Here is an 18,478-nt window from a genome sequence, read left to right as displayed (position 1 = left end):
CAGGTACATTGGGCAGCAATAAGGTTATACTGCAAGCAAAAGAAATGTTCCTTCCTGGTTACTTACAAAGCCTTGTTTCAAACCTTGGAAAACAAAGAAACAGTGCCTTTGAGAAATAGACTAAGGGCTAATGAAAGTGTCATATTTTAGAAGTTTGTTTTCAGGATAGGTTGAAATATGGTGGACCAGTTCTCTGCAGTTGACCACGAGTCCTCTTCACCAGAGAGCTCACAGTGATCTATGAGCAAAATGATCTAGCTGATTTGCTCTTCGCAGTGGGCTGACTTTCCCAGACATTCCCATAACTGCTGTAAATAAGGTTTTTCATTATGCTTTTGTTGGATATTTTATGTCTAGCTGCCTCCTTTGCTTTCCCACAAAAATGCATAAAAATCCATAAGCATCAATCACTAGCACTGCACCCCAGTTCTGCAAAACGAGGGTGAATTCATATACACTTTTTCCCTCATTTGATGATTGTACAGTGGTACCTCGGTTAAGTACTTAATTCGTTTCGGAGGTCTGTTCTTAACCTGAAACTGTTCTTAACCTGAAGCACCACTTTAGCTAATGGGGCCTCCTGTGGCTGCCGTGCCACCGGAGCACGATTTCTATTCTCATCCTGAAGCAAAGTTCTTAACCCGAGGTAATATTTCTGGGTTAGCGGAGTCTGTAACCTGAAGCGTATGTAACCTGAAGGGCATGTAACCCGAGGTACCACTGTAGTTATTTCACGCAAGCCTGATTGTTGGCGATAAAACAACACATTCAAGAAATTCTGTCAGTAAAGGTAAATTTTACCCATGATGACTTTATCACCATATCCATAGCTTCTTAATTGTTTGTCTGAATTCAACCGTGGTCTTTTGTGTTAATTTGCTTTTACTGTCAGAATTTCAGCTAATGGATAATGATTCTGGTTCGTCTCCCAAGGTGCCACTGGGCTGTTGAATCTCAGCCGAACAATGTTAATGGTTCATAAGCTTTCATGGCTAGATCCCACTTTTTGCATAGGTACCCGGAGTTTGGAGAGGCGGCACTTTATCGAAGCCAAAAGGCCAAGCAATCAAAGAGACAAAAGGCTTGTCATCGAGCGGAACATATTTAAATTGCCCTGTCGTGTTCCTTGTTTTTATTTATTTATTTAAGACTGTAAGCTGCTTTGTGGAAGTCAATCAAATGAATCCAGAATCCAGTCCAAATGAATGCAAGATCCAAACGTCTGGGTGCGACCCACTCCTGATGTCAGCCACATTGATGTGGTCTTCCATTGAGACCCCCTAGACCAAGTCTCTCACCAGCAACCCTGCTCTGCATTCTCTTTGAGTGCTACCTGGAATTTAACTTTCAACCGTGATAATGGCTACTGTTAGCTTGTGAGAGTCCTTTGGTAACAACTACCTGCTAATTTCAAGCATTGATCCTGAAAAACAAATGACTTAAGCCTTGCATGGTGAGAAGTCTAATATAACCCCTTTCTACGATTTAGAAGAAGAAGAAGAGTTTGGATTTGATACCCTGCTTTATCACTACCCTAAGGAGTCTCAAAGCGGCTAACATTCTCCTTTCCCTTCCTCCCCCACAACAAACACTGTGTGAGGTGAGTGAGGCTGAGAGACTTCAGAGAAGTGTGACTGGCCCAAGGTCACCCAGCAGCTGCATGTGGAGGAGCGGAGACACGAACCCGGTTCCCCAGATTACGAGTCTACTGCTCTTAACCACTACACCACACTGGCTTAGTTAGGGATGGATGCTTTCTGATCTGGCAGATGTACTGGATAGCTCAGTTGGTAGAGCATGAGACACTTAATCTCAGGGACGTGGGTTTGAGCCCCACACTGGGTGAAAGATTCCTGCATTGCAGGGCGTTGAGCTAAATGACCTTCCTGGTCCCTTCCAACTCTGCGATTCTTTTGAGAATCGTTTCGATAGCCAAACTTTCTGTGCTTAGGTGCCATATTGGGATTTCTTCTTGCATCTGCTGGGTCAGAAATTTTGAAGCATCTAGTCTCTTGAATTCTCAACTCTGTTCCGAACTTTCTAATTGCTTGCCTTGTTTCTGTCAAAACTATAAATAACAATCATTGCTATAATGAGCTAAAGCAGTTTTCACAGTGAATTAGTAGCAGCTAAACTAAATTTGTATATGATTCTGCCTGCAGTAATTTTTTTTCAACAGCTTTTCGTTTATCAGAGAGATTACTTATCCAATGGTGGCTGCATCTATTATAAACAATTCCATTTTTCAATTGTCTACAATTTGTGACACCTACAACTAAGAACCTGGTAGAGCTGCTTTCTTTCTTAATAGCTACTTCACCACCCACCTTCAAATGTTTGTATAATACTAAGGGATTACTAAAAACCCCTATCCTTGATTAATCAAGTTTTATGTTAGTTTTAATTAGTACTTGTTTAAAACTGCGAGAGTAAAATAAGCACAATGTATTTTAAAAGTATTTACAGTGAAACAAAAAGAAGCCGGTACTATATTTTTAGATATATCTTTTTAAATATTTTGTTCATAAATACAATAGCACTGGCTTATTCAGTTTTATACAGAAAGCAATTTTGTATGCATCTTTTCTGATACTTGGAGAATTTCCTCTGGATCTGTGTTGTAATATGAAAATATTTGTTATTGTCTTGTTACTGGGTACTTAAAACAATAAAATATGAACTTCAGTATATTACTTCCATTTCTCTCAATTTTGTGGTTTGTTTCGCCCGTGGTCTGCAAATCAGGAGATGGCCCTGGCTACGTCTGTCTTGGTCCCTTCTCATCTCCCAGAGGCATTGCCTCACTGCCTTTCCTTCTGGTGGCTTTATATTACACGTGAGCTGATGCAAACTAAACTAGGTTCCCTTGTGACTATGGCTCAACCACATTTCCACTTGCCCCACTGCTTTCCCCCAGAGAAAACCTGCTCTTTACCCCTTTCTTGCAGAGGTTCACGGTAGTGGAGTTGCACATGTCTTGTTCCCAAAACTGCAAGAGGAGGCTGTGGAGGTACGTCTCTCATTGAATTCTACTCAGTATTGATCCAGAGTAGATTCCAACGTAGAGTTAGCAGAGTAATAACTTAAACACATTGCAGGATTCCCAAAAAATAGACCAGAGGCTATTATATTCCATCCAGCAGAGCTTTACTGCTACTGAAGGCAAATGAGCATCATGGTCACAAACCCAATACATTCAGGATTGGCCCTGTCCCTAAGAAATCCAGTTACAGCCATCTTAACTTAAACTTACAATAACTTATAATAAGACTAAACCTTAACACTAAGCGTACGATATACAGAACACCACACCAGAAGGAAAAGAGAAAGGGAAACCCAGGCGCCTTCTGGCCTTATTATTATAGTCAGTATGACCTTGACAAGAGATAACAGAAGCAGTTTAATCCAGCTGTACTCAGCTTCTCTGAATGAATAACCCAAACATCATGAAGCTTCTGCTTGTTTCTTTCACACAGAGAAGCTTCCAGGACCCTCTTGAATTAATTAGAATAGGAACGATCTCTACACATCAGATCAACACTTTCTGCACTAATAAACACAAACTGACAACATTATGAGGGAGGAGTTGAGGCTGACTTTCAGCACTTTTGTTGGGATTCCATCCTGTCCTGGGGTTTTCTCATGCCTGCGAGTTGATGCCATTCTTCGACTCATCAAGGGAGGAAGGCTCTTTCAGCTCTTCCAAGACAGGCAGTCTGGAGGCTGTCAAGTGCTGTGTTGACCATGTTTTCCCTTGAGTACAGTTCTTGATAGTGTTCATTGGGTGAATATGTAGTTAATAAATTTTTACCAGTTGATCTAATTATTTAGTCATTAAAAATGCTATTAATCTACACAGTATATATATATATATATATATATATATATATATATATATATATATATATATAGCAATTGTACATCATGGTTAACAGATGGATACGGCAGCATAAATGTCAAATTCCACAGGCAGTGGATGGTGGCTGTTGGTTCATCCGGGAAAAGAGAGTTTTAGATCTGACCTGGGTTACGTAAACAAGTTTCCCCTCTTGCTTACTCACGGTAGACGCAAGTAGACATTTCCTAAAGCTCTTAAAAGTCATTCCCTTGCACTTTATAGTTTTATTTGTTATGTTGCATAATAGCCAGATCTCTTTATCTGTTGCTTCAGCAGGTAGAATTTAGGCCTTTCTCACGCTAGGGAGTAGGAAAGACCATAAATCATAGAAGTTGCATCAAACATTAGAAAACGAAGTGTAACTATGCGACTGATTCACTGTTGGAGTTTGGGAATGACGTTGAATATTGTGGCGTGCATTCCAGATGAGGCGAAGTGAGGCAACTCAGAGAACACAGTTCTGGCCTTGGTTCACTTCCAATTTTGCTGTGGCATGTAAGGTCTCACCAATTCTGACTGCTTCTGGGTTAGATTGGCATCTTGAAAATACCACTGGAGTTCCCACTTGCCTCTGTGACATGGGGCACCAAACTTTTGGGACCTGTGGGCTTAGTTGCAAACTGAAGAAACCATGCACTACAGCCATACACATTTGCATAAATGGCACCCTTACGTATGCTAACTCTCTGCCCCAGCAACTAGGCTTGGAGTTTTCCATTTTCTCCTAAGCCTTACGGAGGAGTGGTCAGTTGGGGCATGGACCAGATGTGGCTGAAGAGTGCAACTGGAGAGGCAAGCAATCTTCCTTCCCTAGTTGTAATTTTTAGGAGGATCAATCCTGCCCCTGCAAGAATTATAAGAAGAAGAATTTTATTATTTATATGCCACCCATCTGACTGGGTTTCCCCAGCCACTCTGGGCAGCTCCCAACAAAATATTAAAAACACAATAAAACATCAGACATCAAAAACTTCCCTATACAGTGGTACCTCAGGTTACATACGCTTCAGGTTACAGACTCCGCTAACCCAGAAATAGTACCTTGGGTTAAGAACTTTGCTTCAGGATGAGAACAGAAATCGTGCTCCGGCGGCGCGGCAGCAGCTGAAAGCTCCATTAGCTAAAGTGGTGCTTCAGGTTAAGAACAGTTTCAGGTTAAGAACGGACCTCCGGAATGAATTAAGTACTTAACCGGAGGTACCACTGTACAGGGCTGCTGTCAGATGTCTTCTAAAAGTCAGATAGTTGTTTATTTCCTTGGCATCTGATGGGAGGGCACCACTACCAAGAAGGCCCTCTGCCTGGTTTCCTGTAGCTTCACTAATGACAGAGATGGAACCGCCAGAAGGCCCTCAGAGCTGACTTGAAAAAAGCTCCAGCTAGGGTGGTTACTGAAGATACAGCTACTTGCCAGAGTGGTTTTAACAGGGGCGCTGTGGTGACATTCTGAGAGGGTTTCTTGCACTTTGTCTCCAACTGGGACTTTCTTAGTTCTGGTTCTTCGTCCCTGCCCCCTCCTGGACTCTCTCCAGCTAAGTGCTCTGGGGTCAGATATTGAGACACTAATTCATCTATTCCTTTGGCTTGACTTTCTTTATTTCCAGTTGTCAGGACTGCAAGGAGGGAGAGAACGAGCTACTCCACAAGGTCAAAGATTGTTTAGGCTTCCCTCCGGCTGTTATTTATGTATCCCCCCTTCCAAATGCTGCACTGAGGTTGGTTTTCTGATATGTAAGGCACATAATGAGTTGTCATGAAGCCTTGTCACTTTGCCTCAATGTGAGGCACCATATATCTCTCTAAATAATCCCCAAATAGGTTAAGTCCACTGCATGTTTGGTGTTAAAGGAAAATATGAAAATGATGTCTAGATGGTACTTAACTCCTGTAAAATTAGCAAAGATTTATCACAATAATGATAATCTATGTTGGAAATGTAAAGAAAAAGAAGGTACCTTTTATCATATGTGGTGGACCTGCCCCAAGGTGAAAGACTTCTGGGAGATTTATAATGAATTGAAAAAAATGTTGAAATATACATTTATTAAGAAACCAGAGGCCTTTCTTCTTGGAATAATAGGTCCGGAATTGCCCAAGAAAGAGGTTAGATTGTTTTTGTATGCCACAACTGCTTCAAGGATTTTTTTAGCCAAGAATTGGAAAACACAAGAAGTGCCAACAGTGGAGGAATGGCAGATGAAGATGATGAACAGAGCTCATCTTCCTTTCTCATCAAAGTCTATTCCCGGCTGGCTGGCTTCATTTCAGAAGCCTAACTGACGTGGGAGAAGCTGCTCTATTGTTGCTATTGTAAAACAAACAGGGAGCTAGAAACCCTTTCAAAAGTACTGTAAATCCTCTCAAGAACTAACAGTAGTTTCCCATCTACTGTATGTGTGGCCCACCCATGAATTAAAGAGAAAAAAAGAGCAGCTGTTGGCTATGTTTGCAGACCCAGAATCAGTTTGGATGTATAAAACTGGAAAGGATGCAGGAAGTATAGTGGAAATTTGCCCAGGTTTCGTCACTCTGTTTTCACCTGCTTCACTCAGTATCATTTGCTTTGCAGTGGTGCACCTGTAGGGCTTCTCCAGGTGAAAAGAATTCCAAATCTCTGATCCAGCCAACAGAAAGCTATCAGGTGTAACTCAGAAACAACAGCAATAGGAGTCCGTAGATGCTGCTAGCTATGATCATGGTTTTCAGATGGCCCATGAAGAAGGGACAATAAAATCAGAAGAGTTATCTATCTACCTGAAATGAGTTGGTGGGACTAATTCTGGGCTATAATAACATGTGTGAGGCTGGGCAAAAAGTACATACAAGGAGCACTGCTGGATCAGACCCAAGGTCCCTGTAGCCCACCCAATGCCTGTTTCCCCCAGAAGTCAACCTGTTGTCTCTCAGATGCCCACAGAAGAAAGTGGCTGTTGGTGAGTGTTGAACCAAGGGACTTCTGAGCTACCAGTCTTAGCTATTACAATTTGTGAGTTCATGTACCCAAAGAACTGGTAATGACTCAACACCAAGGCTTTGGTGCCCCATAGAAAGTGAAGAACACTTCCTAAGATGTTGCGGTCCATATAAACAAAGCTGTGGGTGAGAAAGAGTGGGTAGCACATGTTGCAATTCCCCCAGAGGGGAGGAAAAAATGCTTAATAAATATCATGTTCATCAGCTGACCCTTGTGCGTCATAATCCCGTCCTTACAATGACATGCTTAGAATTTGCGGGACGAAATCAAAGAAATAGATTAGTCTAGCCTCAGGTCATGTGACCTCAGTGTTGGTCACCATGGTGAGCAAGTCTGGATTTAACTGTTTTGTATTAAGTTGCGTGCATGAGAGCAGTTGACAAGAGCTTTAAAACAGAACAGGAACCTGATATGAGAAACCACAGGACAGGAATAAGCCAGCCCCCCCCCCCAATGGCCTTAGTAAAGTAATTGGAATATTTACATTTATGTTGCGTGGTAGCAGGGGCTATGTGGCGTCTGTTTAGCATCAACAGTCAGTCCGCAGGCTTGGAATACTCTGCCCAATGTACCCCAGTGTTCTCGGTTTCTGTTCCATTAGTTGTGGAACAGCCTGGCTGTGGGAAAGTGGGGGTTAAAAATAAGGGGGGAGAGAGAGGGGGAAAGAAATGGCAAGCCTCGGGGGGCGGGAGCAACCAGTAACCCCAAACTGCAAGGCAGAAACATTTACTATGCTGTTGCAATGATTCATTCTGCTCTGACATAGGTTTTCCAGGTCTCAGAGTCTGTAATTCAAGTTTCAGGAGATTAGACGGTAATTTTGCACCCACATATCTAAGGTGAAGGGACGCGGGTGGCGCTGTGGGTTAAACCACAGAGCCTAGGGCTTGTCGACCAGAAGGTCGGCGGTTCGAATCCCCACGACAGGGTGAGTTCCCGTTGCTCGGTCCCTGCTCCTGCCAACCTAGCAGTTCAAAAGCACGTCAAAGTGCAAGTAGATGAATAGGTACCGCTCTGGCGGGAAGGTAAACAGTGTTTCTGTGCGCTGCTCTGGTTCGCCAGAAGCGGCTTAGTCCTGCTGGCCACATGACCCGGAAGCTGTACGCCAACTCCCTCGGCCAATAAAGCGAGATAAGTGCCGCAACCCCAGAGTCGGCCATGACTGGACCTAATGGTCAGGGGTCCTTTACCTTTACTATCTAAGGTGAAATCACCACTGAAGTCTGTTGGGCTTACTTCTGAGTAGACATGTACAAGATTTACACTTTTAGCCTCCTTCCCTCTCCAAGGTCAGCAGCTGATGCCAAAACCAAGTGGCAGAATATTATCTGCTCCACTGGGAGCTGGGACAGAGCAACCAGAGCTCACCCCGTGGCGGAATTTTGAACTGCCAGCCTTCTGGTCGGCAAGCTCAAGAGGCTCAGTGGTTTAGACCACATATCCAGAAGTGACTTTTATGTCATCTGAAAGCTCAACTATACAGTGGTACCTCTGGTTACCTACTTAATTCATTCCAGAGGTCCGTTCTTAACCTGAAACAGTTCTTCACCTGAAGCATCACTTTAGCTAATGGGGCCTCCCGCTGCCGCCGCACAATTTCTGTTCTCATCCTGAAACAAAGTTCTTAACCCGAGGTACTATTTCTGGGTGGGCGGAGTCTGTAACCTGAAGTGTATGTAAGCTGAAGTGTATGTAACCCGAGGTACCACTGTAATGCAGAACTTAACAGTTAGGGAAGAGTCATGGAAGCTGCCATGTGAATGCAGTTACTAATTTTAAACTTGAATGTTTCTGACATTTCTGACAGTGGAAGCTAATCAAAATCAAAATTGTAGAGTTGGAAGTCAAGCCCACTTCAGTGAAGGAATCCTGCCCACAGCCATCCCTGGTTGAATCAGCACCCACCTTGGCCAACAACCGTACCCGATCGCGGGCGCCACGCGGAAGAAATAATAACCCCAAGCCTATTTCACATTTTCTGAATGCTTTCAGATCATTCATTGATGACTATGATCAACGCTTTTCGGATCAACCCCCCAGTCCCACCCCCTCCCCCGACGCCATTCCGGATACGCTTCCGGATAGCCCAGCTTACTTGCAGGTTGTTCCGGAGAGCCCACTGCTTACCCAGGTTGAGGAGCTCCTGGGCACCTCTGCCGCCCTCTTTAACGACTCTTAATTGGCAAGGGCAGGTGCCAGCTCTCGGAAGACGGTACAGACTAGGTCCCAGGCTTGCTCCTCAACAACTGATCCTCAGAGCCGAACTGGGGCTATTTGGCGGTTAGGCATTGGAATGTGTTGTTGGTGTGTGGAAGGGCAAAGTGTGGCCATCACTTACCCCTTTAATTTTGGGTATTCCGTTAAAGGAATCCGGCGGTTGTGGATCCTGTCCAATGCCTGTGTGGCCGGGGGGCCATGGCATGACCCTTGGTGACATCAGGGGACAGCTTATAGTTCTATTAGCATCAACAGGCTTCCCTGACTGGTGGTTAACCCCTCGTCAGGCTCACTCCTCTCCGAGTGGGTGGAGTCAAATATTCCGTGGTCCAATGCCTAAGCCAATACCTTCTCACATGCTGTAATCAATAAAGTTGTGGCCTTTTCTTGCCCATTAACCTTATATACCGTGTCCACGTGTCTTTATTCCCCAAGCGGGGATCGGGTCCTCGAATCACAACTAATTTTAAACTTGAATGTTTCTGACATTTCTGACAGTGGAAGCTAATCAAAATCAAAATTGTAGAGTTGGAAGTCCAGTCCACTGCAATGCAGGAATCGTGCCCACAGCCATCCCTGCTTGGTCTTTTGCCATCAACCTTCTGGTTAACATCCAGATGCACTAACCCATTGCACCACCTGAGGCCTAATATGCACTGCCCTTGGTCTCTGAAATAAGGCAGCATTTCTTCAGTTGATTGAAGAACCATTATCATTACTGTCAGGGGCTCAGGAGCAGAGGCACAGGAGAGGGAGGCAATGGAGAGCGAGGGGGAGGAATCCGAGGGGAGCGTAGGCGATGACAGTGACCCGAGGAATTCCCTGAGTCTCTCCAGCGAATCAGAAGATTCGCAGAAGGGGGCGCCCATGGCCAGGGCAAGGGGGGTGCCAAGGGGGACACCCTAGAAGGAAGGGGCCAGCGGGAGCTCAGAGAGCAGCAGTTGGAAATCAGGACCAGCTTCCCCACCAGAGCGCAGTGGGGGGGAGGAGTCCCAGGTATCGGGACCAGGGTGTTCACCACCAGCGAGAGGAGATGAGTCAGGATGGACCACGCCTCCATCGGAGAGCGCGGAAATGGTCAAGAGGAAGGTTGGCGGTTGGGCGCGCCCGCCAAGTTCAAATGTACAGGCGAGCGGCACAGCAGGTAGCCCGGATAGGGAACCAGGTCCTAAAGCACGCCGAAAGGAGGGACAAGAGTCAGGGGGGTCAGCGTCAGAAGAGTCCAGAAAGGAGGAGACCCCGGGGGGCAGAAGGACCCAGAGGAGGAAAGAGCAACGGAAGAGGTGGAGTAAGGCTAGAGTCTTAAACTGGTGTATAGGGGGCGGAGACTCAGAAGGAGCTTCGCCGGTCTAGGTTCTAAGACGTAGAGCTGCACGCTGCGGCTTGTAAATGGAAACTGAACTTCAATAAAGACTTTTGTACATTACCACCGGCTAGCGTTGGTCCTCTGTGAGCTGGGACCTGGAGGCAGCTCTGACAATTACCTTGAACAGCGCTGGTTCCTTGAGGGACCTTAAAAGATAACATCTGATTGAGCATAATTTTATAGTGGCTTAAAAAATCCCCTCTCCCCTTCCGTCCCCCAACAATCTTAGCTCAGCATCATTCTCAACAATAATTGCTGTTTCTGACAGGAAAATGTCAACTTTCCTGTCTCTTAAAGGCAGGCATCCTGTTGCCTTCATCCTGGGAGGAGGCCCTACTGAATTCAGTGGGATTTATTTGCAAATAAACTTGTGCACGATTGTGCTGTTCGCCGGCTCTCTGCTAGACCCTTCACAAGACCCGACTTGCTTCTCCAAATCAGGACTGTCAGCTTTGCAGCCAATTAGGTGCTCCCTCATGGAACCTTTTTTTGTTTTGCCGTTTCCCCAATTACAGAAGTCTTTCTCTTCCCCAGAGCAAAGGTCTGTGTGGCACTTTCACAGAACAGACAGTTTTGACAAAGCAGATAAGCAAATCATTCCTCGCTGGCTATCAGCAGGCAAGCAAAGACAGCTCAACAAACCCTTCAGGTAAGCGAGAGGGGTTGCGGAGAAGCTGTTTCAGTTGTGATACAACCCAACATGGAATATGCTATGAAAAGAAGCTGTCGCCATTCGCTGCTGAGGAATAATTAGCTAAAGTTGGTAAAACTCTTCGGATTCTCTGAAATTTTCTACACACCCAAACACTGATACATGTAAGTGTTGTTCAGAAATGCAAAAGGTAACAGAGAAGATAAACACAACTGTACAGAACAAAAAAATTTTTCCTTCCAGTAGCACCTTAAAGACCAACTAAGTTAGTTCTTGGTATGAGCTTTCGTGTGCATGCACACTTTTTCAGATACAGTGTATCTGAAAAAGTGTGCATGCACACGAAAGCTCATACCAAGAACTAACTTAGTTGGTCTTTAAGGTGCTACTGGAAGGAAAAAAAAATTTGTTTTGACTATGGCAGACCAACACGGCTACCTATCTGTAACTACAACTGTACAGAATATTCTTAAATTTGCAGAGGAATATAGCCTTTTGAATTATTTACCCAATACATAGAATCTAAGGAAGGGACAATATGAATGGACTCTCCATGCCTTTACTATGGCAAAAAGACAGGTATTGATGAACTGGAAAAATTAAAATGCAGTGCCCTTCCCTGATTGGATTGAAAATATGTACAAACTCGCTACACACAAACAATTTTATGGGTAGGCAAACTAAGGCCCAGGGGCTAGATCTAGCCTAATCGCCTTCTAAATCTGGCCTGCGGACGGTCCAGGAATCAGGGTGTTTTTACATGAGTAAAATGTGTGCTTTTATTTAAAATGCCAACTAACCAATCTCTGGGTTATCTGTGGGGCATAGAAATTCGTTCATCCCCCTCCTACAAGGTCTGAGGGACAGTGGACCAGCCCCCTGCTGAAAAAGTTTGCTGACCCCTGATACAAGTTGCATAGAAATGTAAACTTGCCATGGACGAATTCAATGATATTTGGAATTAGTTTTTATAAACACCATATTAGGTTACAGTCTGATTAACTACAATAACATTTTTTTTGTAACGTATACAATTTTTTTGGTTGTTTTGTTTTCTACATGGGTACTATTTTCTTTTCTTCTTCTTTGTCTTCTCTTACTCTGTGCACTTGTAATTATGTAAAGAATATAAAATAAAAAAGTGTTCTTCAGAAATGACAACTGTAAATGCATGCATCAGTCTTGCTTCTCCATTAGCTACTGTAATAATGCAAAATGCAAAGTGTGAAGCGGTTGTGAGAAGATCAAGCAATTCATAACGATAGCTGGAGGTGACTTCAAACATCAAGGTTTGTTCTAAAAGGCCAAGAAGAGAGACATCATAATTGGCTCTGATGCACCAAGAGCTTTCTTTCGAAGCTGCATAATTCAGCTTGGCTGTAAAATGTCACATTGGGGGAAGCTGAATTTATTTTCCTCTTTGCTGCATTTTGTGATAGATCAGAATTATCGCTGCCAAATAGATCAATCTAACCTTCAAATTTTTAGAATTGCTATCGTGTTAAATTTAGCAGAGCAGTTTATGACTAGTTTGTGAAAAGATCACCCTTCTCACAAAGCCGAAGGACCAGATTGGAAAATGTATGGTTTACTAGCTTCTTCTGGCGTTCCTCAAGAAGTAGGCCAAGAACATATGTTGTTGGGGGAAAGGGCAAATGTTTTCAGGATCCTGGGGAATCAAGAGGTGGGCATCTGGATGAATGATTACTTGTGACAAAGGGAGATGGAAATATGGTAGTACGCTAATAGTGCAACTGAGACCTTGAATGGGAGTTTCTCATAGGAGGCTCTTCTGTAGGAATTCCCATCCAAGGCAGTTCCCAGGCCAGGAGTAAGTGTCCAATGGAGGAAAAGACAGAGGGGTGTGTGCAGCTCAGCCTCATGATGGAAAGACACTGACAGGGATCAGTGTAATGGTCAGGTGTGGCACGTGAAATGGCCTGCGATGAATTGCCTCCAGGTAGGCTATGTCAGGAGCTCATCCTACACTTGAGTTGGACCCTGGCAGAGACACATGCCCGACTGGCATGTTCCCTCCCTCCTGGTCGATCATTCGGGAGCTTCATAAGCTTTCTTCAGCCCGAACATCACAGCGACCGATGCCAACAGACATTGGCACATTTAGGGATCCGCAGAGTTTGCACATCATGCGTAACAGACCTCAGCAAACTCAGCATTGTGGCTAATCTACTTTATTTACATATAAACACACACTGAGCACTGCAATATGGCTCCCTCTCTCTCTAGCATCAGACAGCAAAGAGAAAGAACAAAGGACAATAGTCCCACTTCATGGAACACAGTAACACAAACATCCTGTCTCCGTCACTTCCCACTTTGTGGAGTCAAAACATACCACGTCCTGTGATAGACAACAATCCCATGACTGCAATCATGGAGCCAGGAATTCTAACAGGCTAAAGTAAATAAAGTGGTATTTCTTTTGAGGGAAGGGAAGGGAGATCCACATCCAGCTTTGTTTAGTGGACTGAAACACCTAGACTTGTAGAACTGTAGGGGTCATAATCCTCCCTTCTTTGATGATCACTCATAGCCGAGAAAGACCATCTTCCATAAACATGGTCTTAACAGTGAGTTGGTAAGTGACTGTGGAGGCCAATTCTGGATCCACACGTCCTTCCACAGCGGGGACATAGGTTTCCAGGAGGGAGTTGATCACGGTGATGGTTTGGAAGTGTGCCTTCCTCTTAGCTCGTTTCTCCCTTTCATCCTGAGTTTGAGCGTCTTCAAAGTCCACGACACCTTTGGTAAAGGCTGTTCTCCAATTGGAGTACTCACAGGCCAGTGTTTCCCAGTTGTCTGTGTTTATACTACATTTTTAAAGATTTGCCTTGAGTTTTTGAACCTCTTTTGTTGACCACCAGCATTACGCTTTCCATTTTTAAGTTCAGAATAGGGTAGTTGGTTTGGAAGATGATAATCAGGGATCTACACGACATAACCAGTCCAACGTAGTTGATATTGAAGAATCTTTGCTTCAACACTGGGGGTCTTTGCTTCTTCCAGTACACTGGCATTAGTTTGCCTGCCTTCCCAAGTGATGTGTAATTTTTTCTGGAGACACTGTTGATCGAATCTTTTGAGGAGTTGGTGTTTATAAGAGGTCCATGTTTCACAAGTATACAATAAGGTTGGTAGGAGAAGAGCTTTGTAAACAAGCATTTTGGGTTCCCTAACCTTCACTGGCTGACCCACTGGCTGTTGTAAGGCATAGATGTATCAAGAGATCCCAGTGTAAGAGAAACCTAATTCCCACACTCGCAAGTGTGGAGACCCTGCATCATGGCAATGACTAGGAGGAGAAAGACCCATTGTTCTATAGACTTATCTATAACAAGCACGTGTATGTGTGTGTGTGTGTGTGTGTTTACCAGCTTCTGGGCTCTTATGTTTATACTTTTCTTCATCCCCATCATTCTGAGGGCCAGCTCTGAGGGCCTTCTGGCAGTTCCATCCCTGCGAGAAGTGATGTTACAAAGAACCAGCCAGAGGGCCTTCTTGGTGGTGGCGCCTGCCCTGTGGAACACCCTCCAATCAGATGTCAAGGAAATAAACAACTACCTGACTTTTAGAAGACATCTGAAGGCAGCCCTGTTTAGGGAAGTTTTTAATATTTGATGTTTTATTCTGTTATTAATCTGTTGAGAGCCGTCCCGAGTGGCTGAGGAAACCCAGCCAGATGGGTGGGGTATAAATAATAAATCATTATTATTGTTATTATTATTATTTAGAAAACCTTGTGCTGCATGTAACAGAAGACCAGTTATGGGACTCTGTGATAGGCTACTTCAGGAAGCAAACTTGCAGTATGGCATGTGGGAAGGGGAAATCTTAGAATCCATCCCTACAACAACTGCAGGAGACAAGGGCTCTTCATGGTTACTGTTCTGACATGGGGTTGAAAGCCTCCTTGTACACTAATAGAAATAGCACACTGTTTAATAATTTTGGTGTAAATCAAGGCTCATAGGAGACTTATAAGGCAGCCTTTCAGTGACTGGCTGCCAATCTCTGGTCCCACACTCTGAAAATTCCTCTTCTACCTCTCACGAGGCTTTGAAATAAACAACAGCAGAGCTGAATATTTGCAGGAAACTTCATATCCCTCAGCTGGTCCAAATCTCGATACAATGTCCTCTCTAATTTTGCACACATCACAAGTGATGCTCTCAAGGGAGCCTAGCTGAACAAAATAGCTAGCTGAGCCGGTCCAAAAGCAAAACGCCTGAAGGAAATTGCTGCAGGAGACAAAAGAAAAACATGGCCATTCACATTTGTTGTTGGCAGACACTAACATGAAGATGCATGGAGGACAAGATCATAATGAAGTGAGACAAAGTAATCTAGGAGATGTCTAGATTGGGAGAAGATATAAACTTGTAAAGTCTATTGAACCCTTTTAAAAAAGTGGATATTTGCAAACTGGAAGGCTTGTTTTCTTTAGGAAGTAAACATTTTGGGCAAGGTTTTCCTGTTGACAAATCTAATTATAACATAGTCAGAACTAAATCAATGTTCTTCACCATCCCTTCCTCCTTCTAAACACAGCTATGACGTTGGTGTCTTGCAGTAATTTCCCTATGGGTCAGGAATTTTTTCTGCATTATCTGCAGAGTTTTGCTAACTTTATGCGGTTGCTGAGGGGTAATCCCCCCCTTCTTTTGCTCTTGAAAAGTATTGTGGTTGTTTGTGGCAGCCATGTGACTCTCTGTAGCATTTTCTAGAATGTCCGAAGAAAGGACACTATATCATGACTTTGCCTACCCTCCTGAAAGCAGCTGAAAATCCTTCCCTCGTGTGTGTGTGTGTGTGTGTTTGTGTGTGTGTGTGTGTGTAGTGAGTTGAATTATGGTGCTGGAGGAGACGCTTGAGAGTCCCATGGACTGCAAGAAGATCAAACCTCTCCATTCTGAAGGAAATCAGCCCTGAGTGCTCACTGGAAGGACAGATCCTGAAGCTGAGGCTCCAATACTTTGGCCACCTCATGAGAAGAGAAGACTCCATGGAAAAGACCCTGATGTTGGGAAAGATGGAGGGCACAAGGAGAAGGGGACGACAGAGGACGAGATGGTTGGACAGTGTTCTGGAAGCTACCAGCATGAGTTTGACCAAACTGCGGGAGGCAGTGGAAGACAAGAGTGCCTGGTGTGCTCTGGTCCATGGGGTCATGAAGAGTCGGACACGACTAAACGACAACAGCGAGCAGTCTTGAAAATGGAAGAGGGTTGTTTCCCGATCCCTGATTACAACTACCAATATTGCAGAAACAAGGTGGCATGAATCAAATTACCTGTTCTGGTCCAGCTTCTCATCTGAGCAATGCCAGTCAGGAGTGCATACCTGTCTGCACATCCTGATACAAGGAACTCTTTCCCCATTTTTAGGGAACTGTAGAGAATTCTGTTTGTGCATTGGTTCACATGTGAAGTGGGTAAGGTGGGGTTCACTGTTACCTCATGCATACAGAGTCTGTGCTGAGTAGAATACCCAGTTCTACCACAGCACTGCACCAAATTTGTTAGAAGTGGGCAAACTCTCTCTTGGGAAAGAATATCTCAGACGCCCAAATGTCCCTATTTACGTGTCAAGGTCCCCAAGTCACCCTTAAAGGTAAAGGGACCCCTGACCATCAGGTCCAGTCATGACCGACTCTGGGGTTGCACGCTCATCTCGCTCTATAGGCCGAGGGAGGTGGTGTTTGTCTGCAGACAGCTTCTGGGTCATGTGGCCAGCATGACTAAGCCGCTTCTGGTTAGCCAGAGCAGCACACAGAAATGCCATTTACCTTCCTGGCAGATTGGTACCTATTTATCTACTTGCACTTTGACGTGCTTTCGAACTGCTAGGTTGGCAGGAGCAGGGACCGAACAACGGGAGCTCACCCTGTCGCAGGGATTCGAACCGCCGACCTTCTGATCGGCAAGTCCAATTCACACAGAATTTTTTATTTAAGGTTTTTGGCATAATTTTGGCCACAACTTTATTAAAATACAAAATGTGAGTGGTTGCTTAGGCATTGGTTGCGACTATCTGCCCCCGCCCAGGAACAGAACTGACATCTGCCAGCCTCCGAAAGTCAGGAAGGGAAAACATTTTGGGGAGAGAGGTGGAGCTGGGTACCATGCCCTCACCTCTCCCCAAATGCTCCCAGGGGCTCTTGCGTGGCCCTAGCCCCTTGACAGGGGTTCAGACAAGAGCATGGCGAGCCCCTGGATTCCTTTAATGGAATACCCTTGCAGCAGCAGCATTGGAGGGGCAGGCACAGCCAATCCATACCCCTCCACCAACCAATTCAATAAAACCAATGCCTAACTGCAAACCTTACAAGTTGTGACAATTTGCTACGTAGTAGGCAAAAACCAAATGGCAGCAGCCAACCAGCCAAATGGACAAAATTCCTACCAGGCCCCTGCCCCAAAAGCAGACGACTCCATGACAGGCATAGCATAGAATAACCCTAAATAGGGAGGGTGGGCAGGTGATGTGCACAGCGAAAAGAGGAAGCTCAACACTGCATGCAGGGAATGTAAAGCTTCTAGGCTGTGAATCTAAATTAGCAACATTAAAATCTCCCCAGCAACATAGAGGAGCCCAATCACATTCGTGGCCATCTAAACTTACCTGCCCAGCAACAGAGGAATGACTTGTTAAACCCCACTGCAACACGTGCTCTCCATGAAGGAGAACACGCCTTCCCAGGGACAGTCCTGGATTTACGGAAGCTGCCCTGGTTTCTGATTTGATCCTAGAATGCCCCGCTTTTCCATAGGACATCTCCCTATTTTCGTTGCAGAAATGTTTCCGGGTATGATATCTGCCCTTATTGACTTGCTCATGGAAGCTTCCAAGTGGCACTAGGGTTCAGGCCCAAGGTCAGCAAGATGCCCACCATTTTGCATTCCCCCACAGTGCTCCGGAACAACACTTCCTTAGGAACTGCAGGAAATTTAAAATGGTGGCTGGGCTTGCAGCCTTCTGCTGCAGATCCTAACACTACTGTTGCTCCTTGTGCCACAATGGCTGGTGAAGACTTTGGAAAGCGACAGCAAGTAACACCTTTTGAGAGGTAAGGTAAAAAGGCAAAGGACCTCTGGACGGTTAAGTCCAGTCAAAGGCAACTATGGGGTGCGATACTCATTTTGCTTTCAGGCCGAGAGAGCTGGCATTTGTCTACAGACAGCTTTCCGGGTCATGTGGCCAGCATGACTAAACTGCTTCTGGCGCAACGGAACACTATGACGGAAACCAGAGCACATGGTAACACTGTTTATTTTCCCACCACAGCGGTACCTATTTATCTACTTTCACTGGTGTGCTTTCGAACTGCTAGGTTCGCAGGAACTGGGAGAG

General features: G+C 44.8%; 1 long non-coding RNA gene across 1 annotated transcript in view; it reads left to right on the top strand.

Moving 5' to 3' along the window:
* The window catches only part of LOC309371892, a 54,330-nt gene extending 51,640 nt beyond the window's left edge, over positions 1–2,690 (top strand). Inside the window, exon 2 of the long non-coding RNA XR_014169320.1 lies at positions 715–2,690. This is a non-coding gene — a long non-coding RNA (uncharacterized lncRNA). The remainder of the gene's footprint in view (positions 1–714) is intronic.
* The last annotated feature ends 15,788 nt before the right edge of the window (positions 2,691–18,478 follow it).

This window comes from Podarcis melisellensis (assembly GCF_964234715.1).
Source record: "Podarcis melisellensis genome assembly, chromosome: 6".
Lineage (NCBI taxonomy): Eukaryota > Metazoa > Chordata > Lepidosauria > Squamata > Lacertidae > Podarcis > Podarcis melisellensis.
This window is presented reverse-complemented; position numbering and strand designations above follow the sequence as displayed.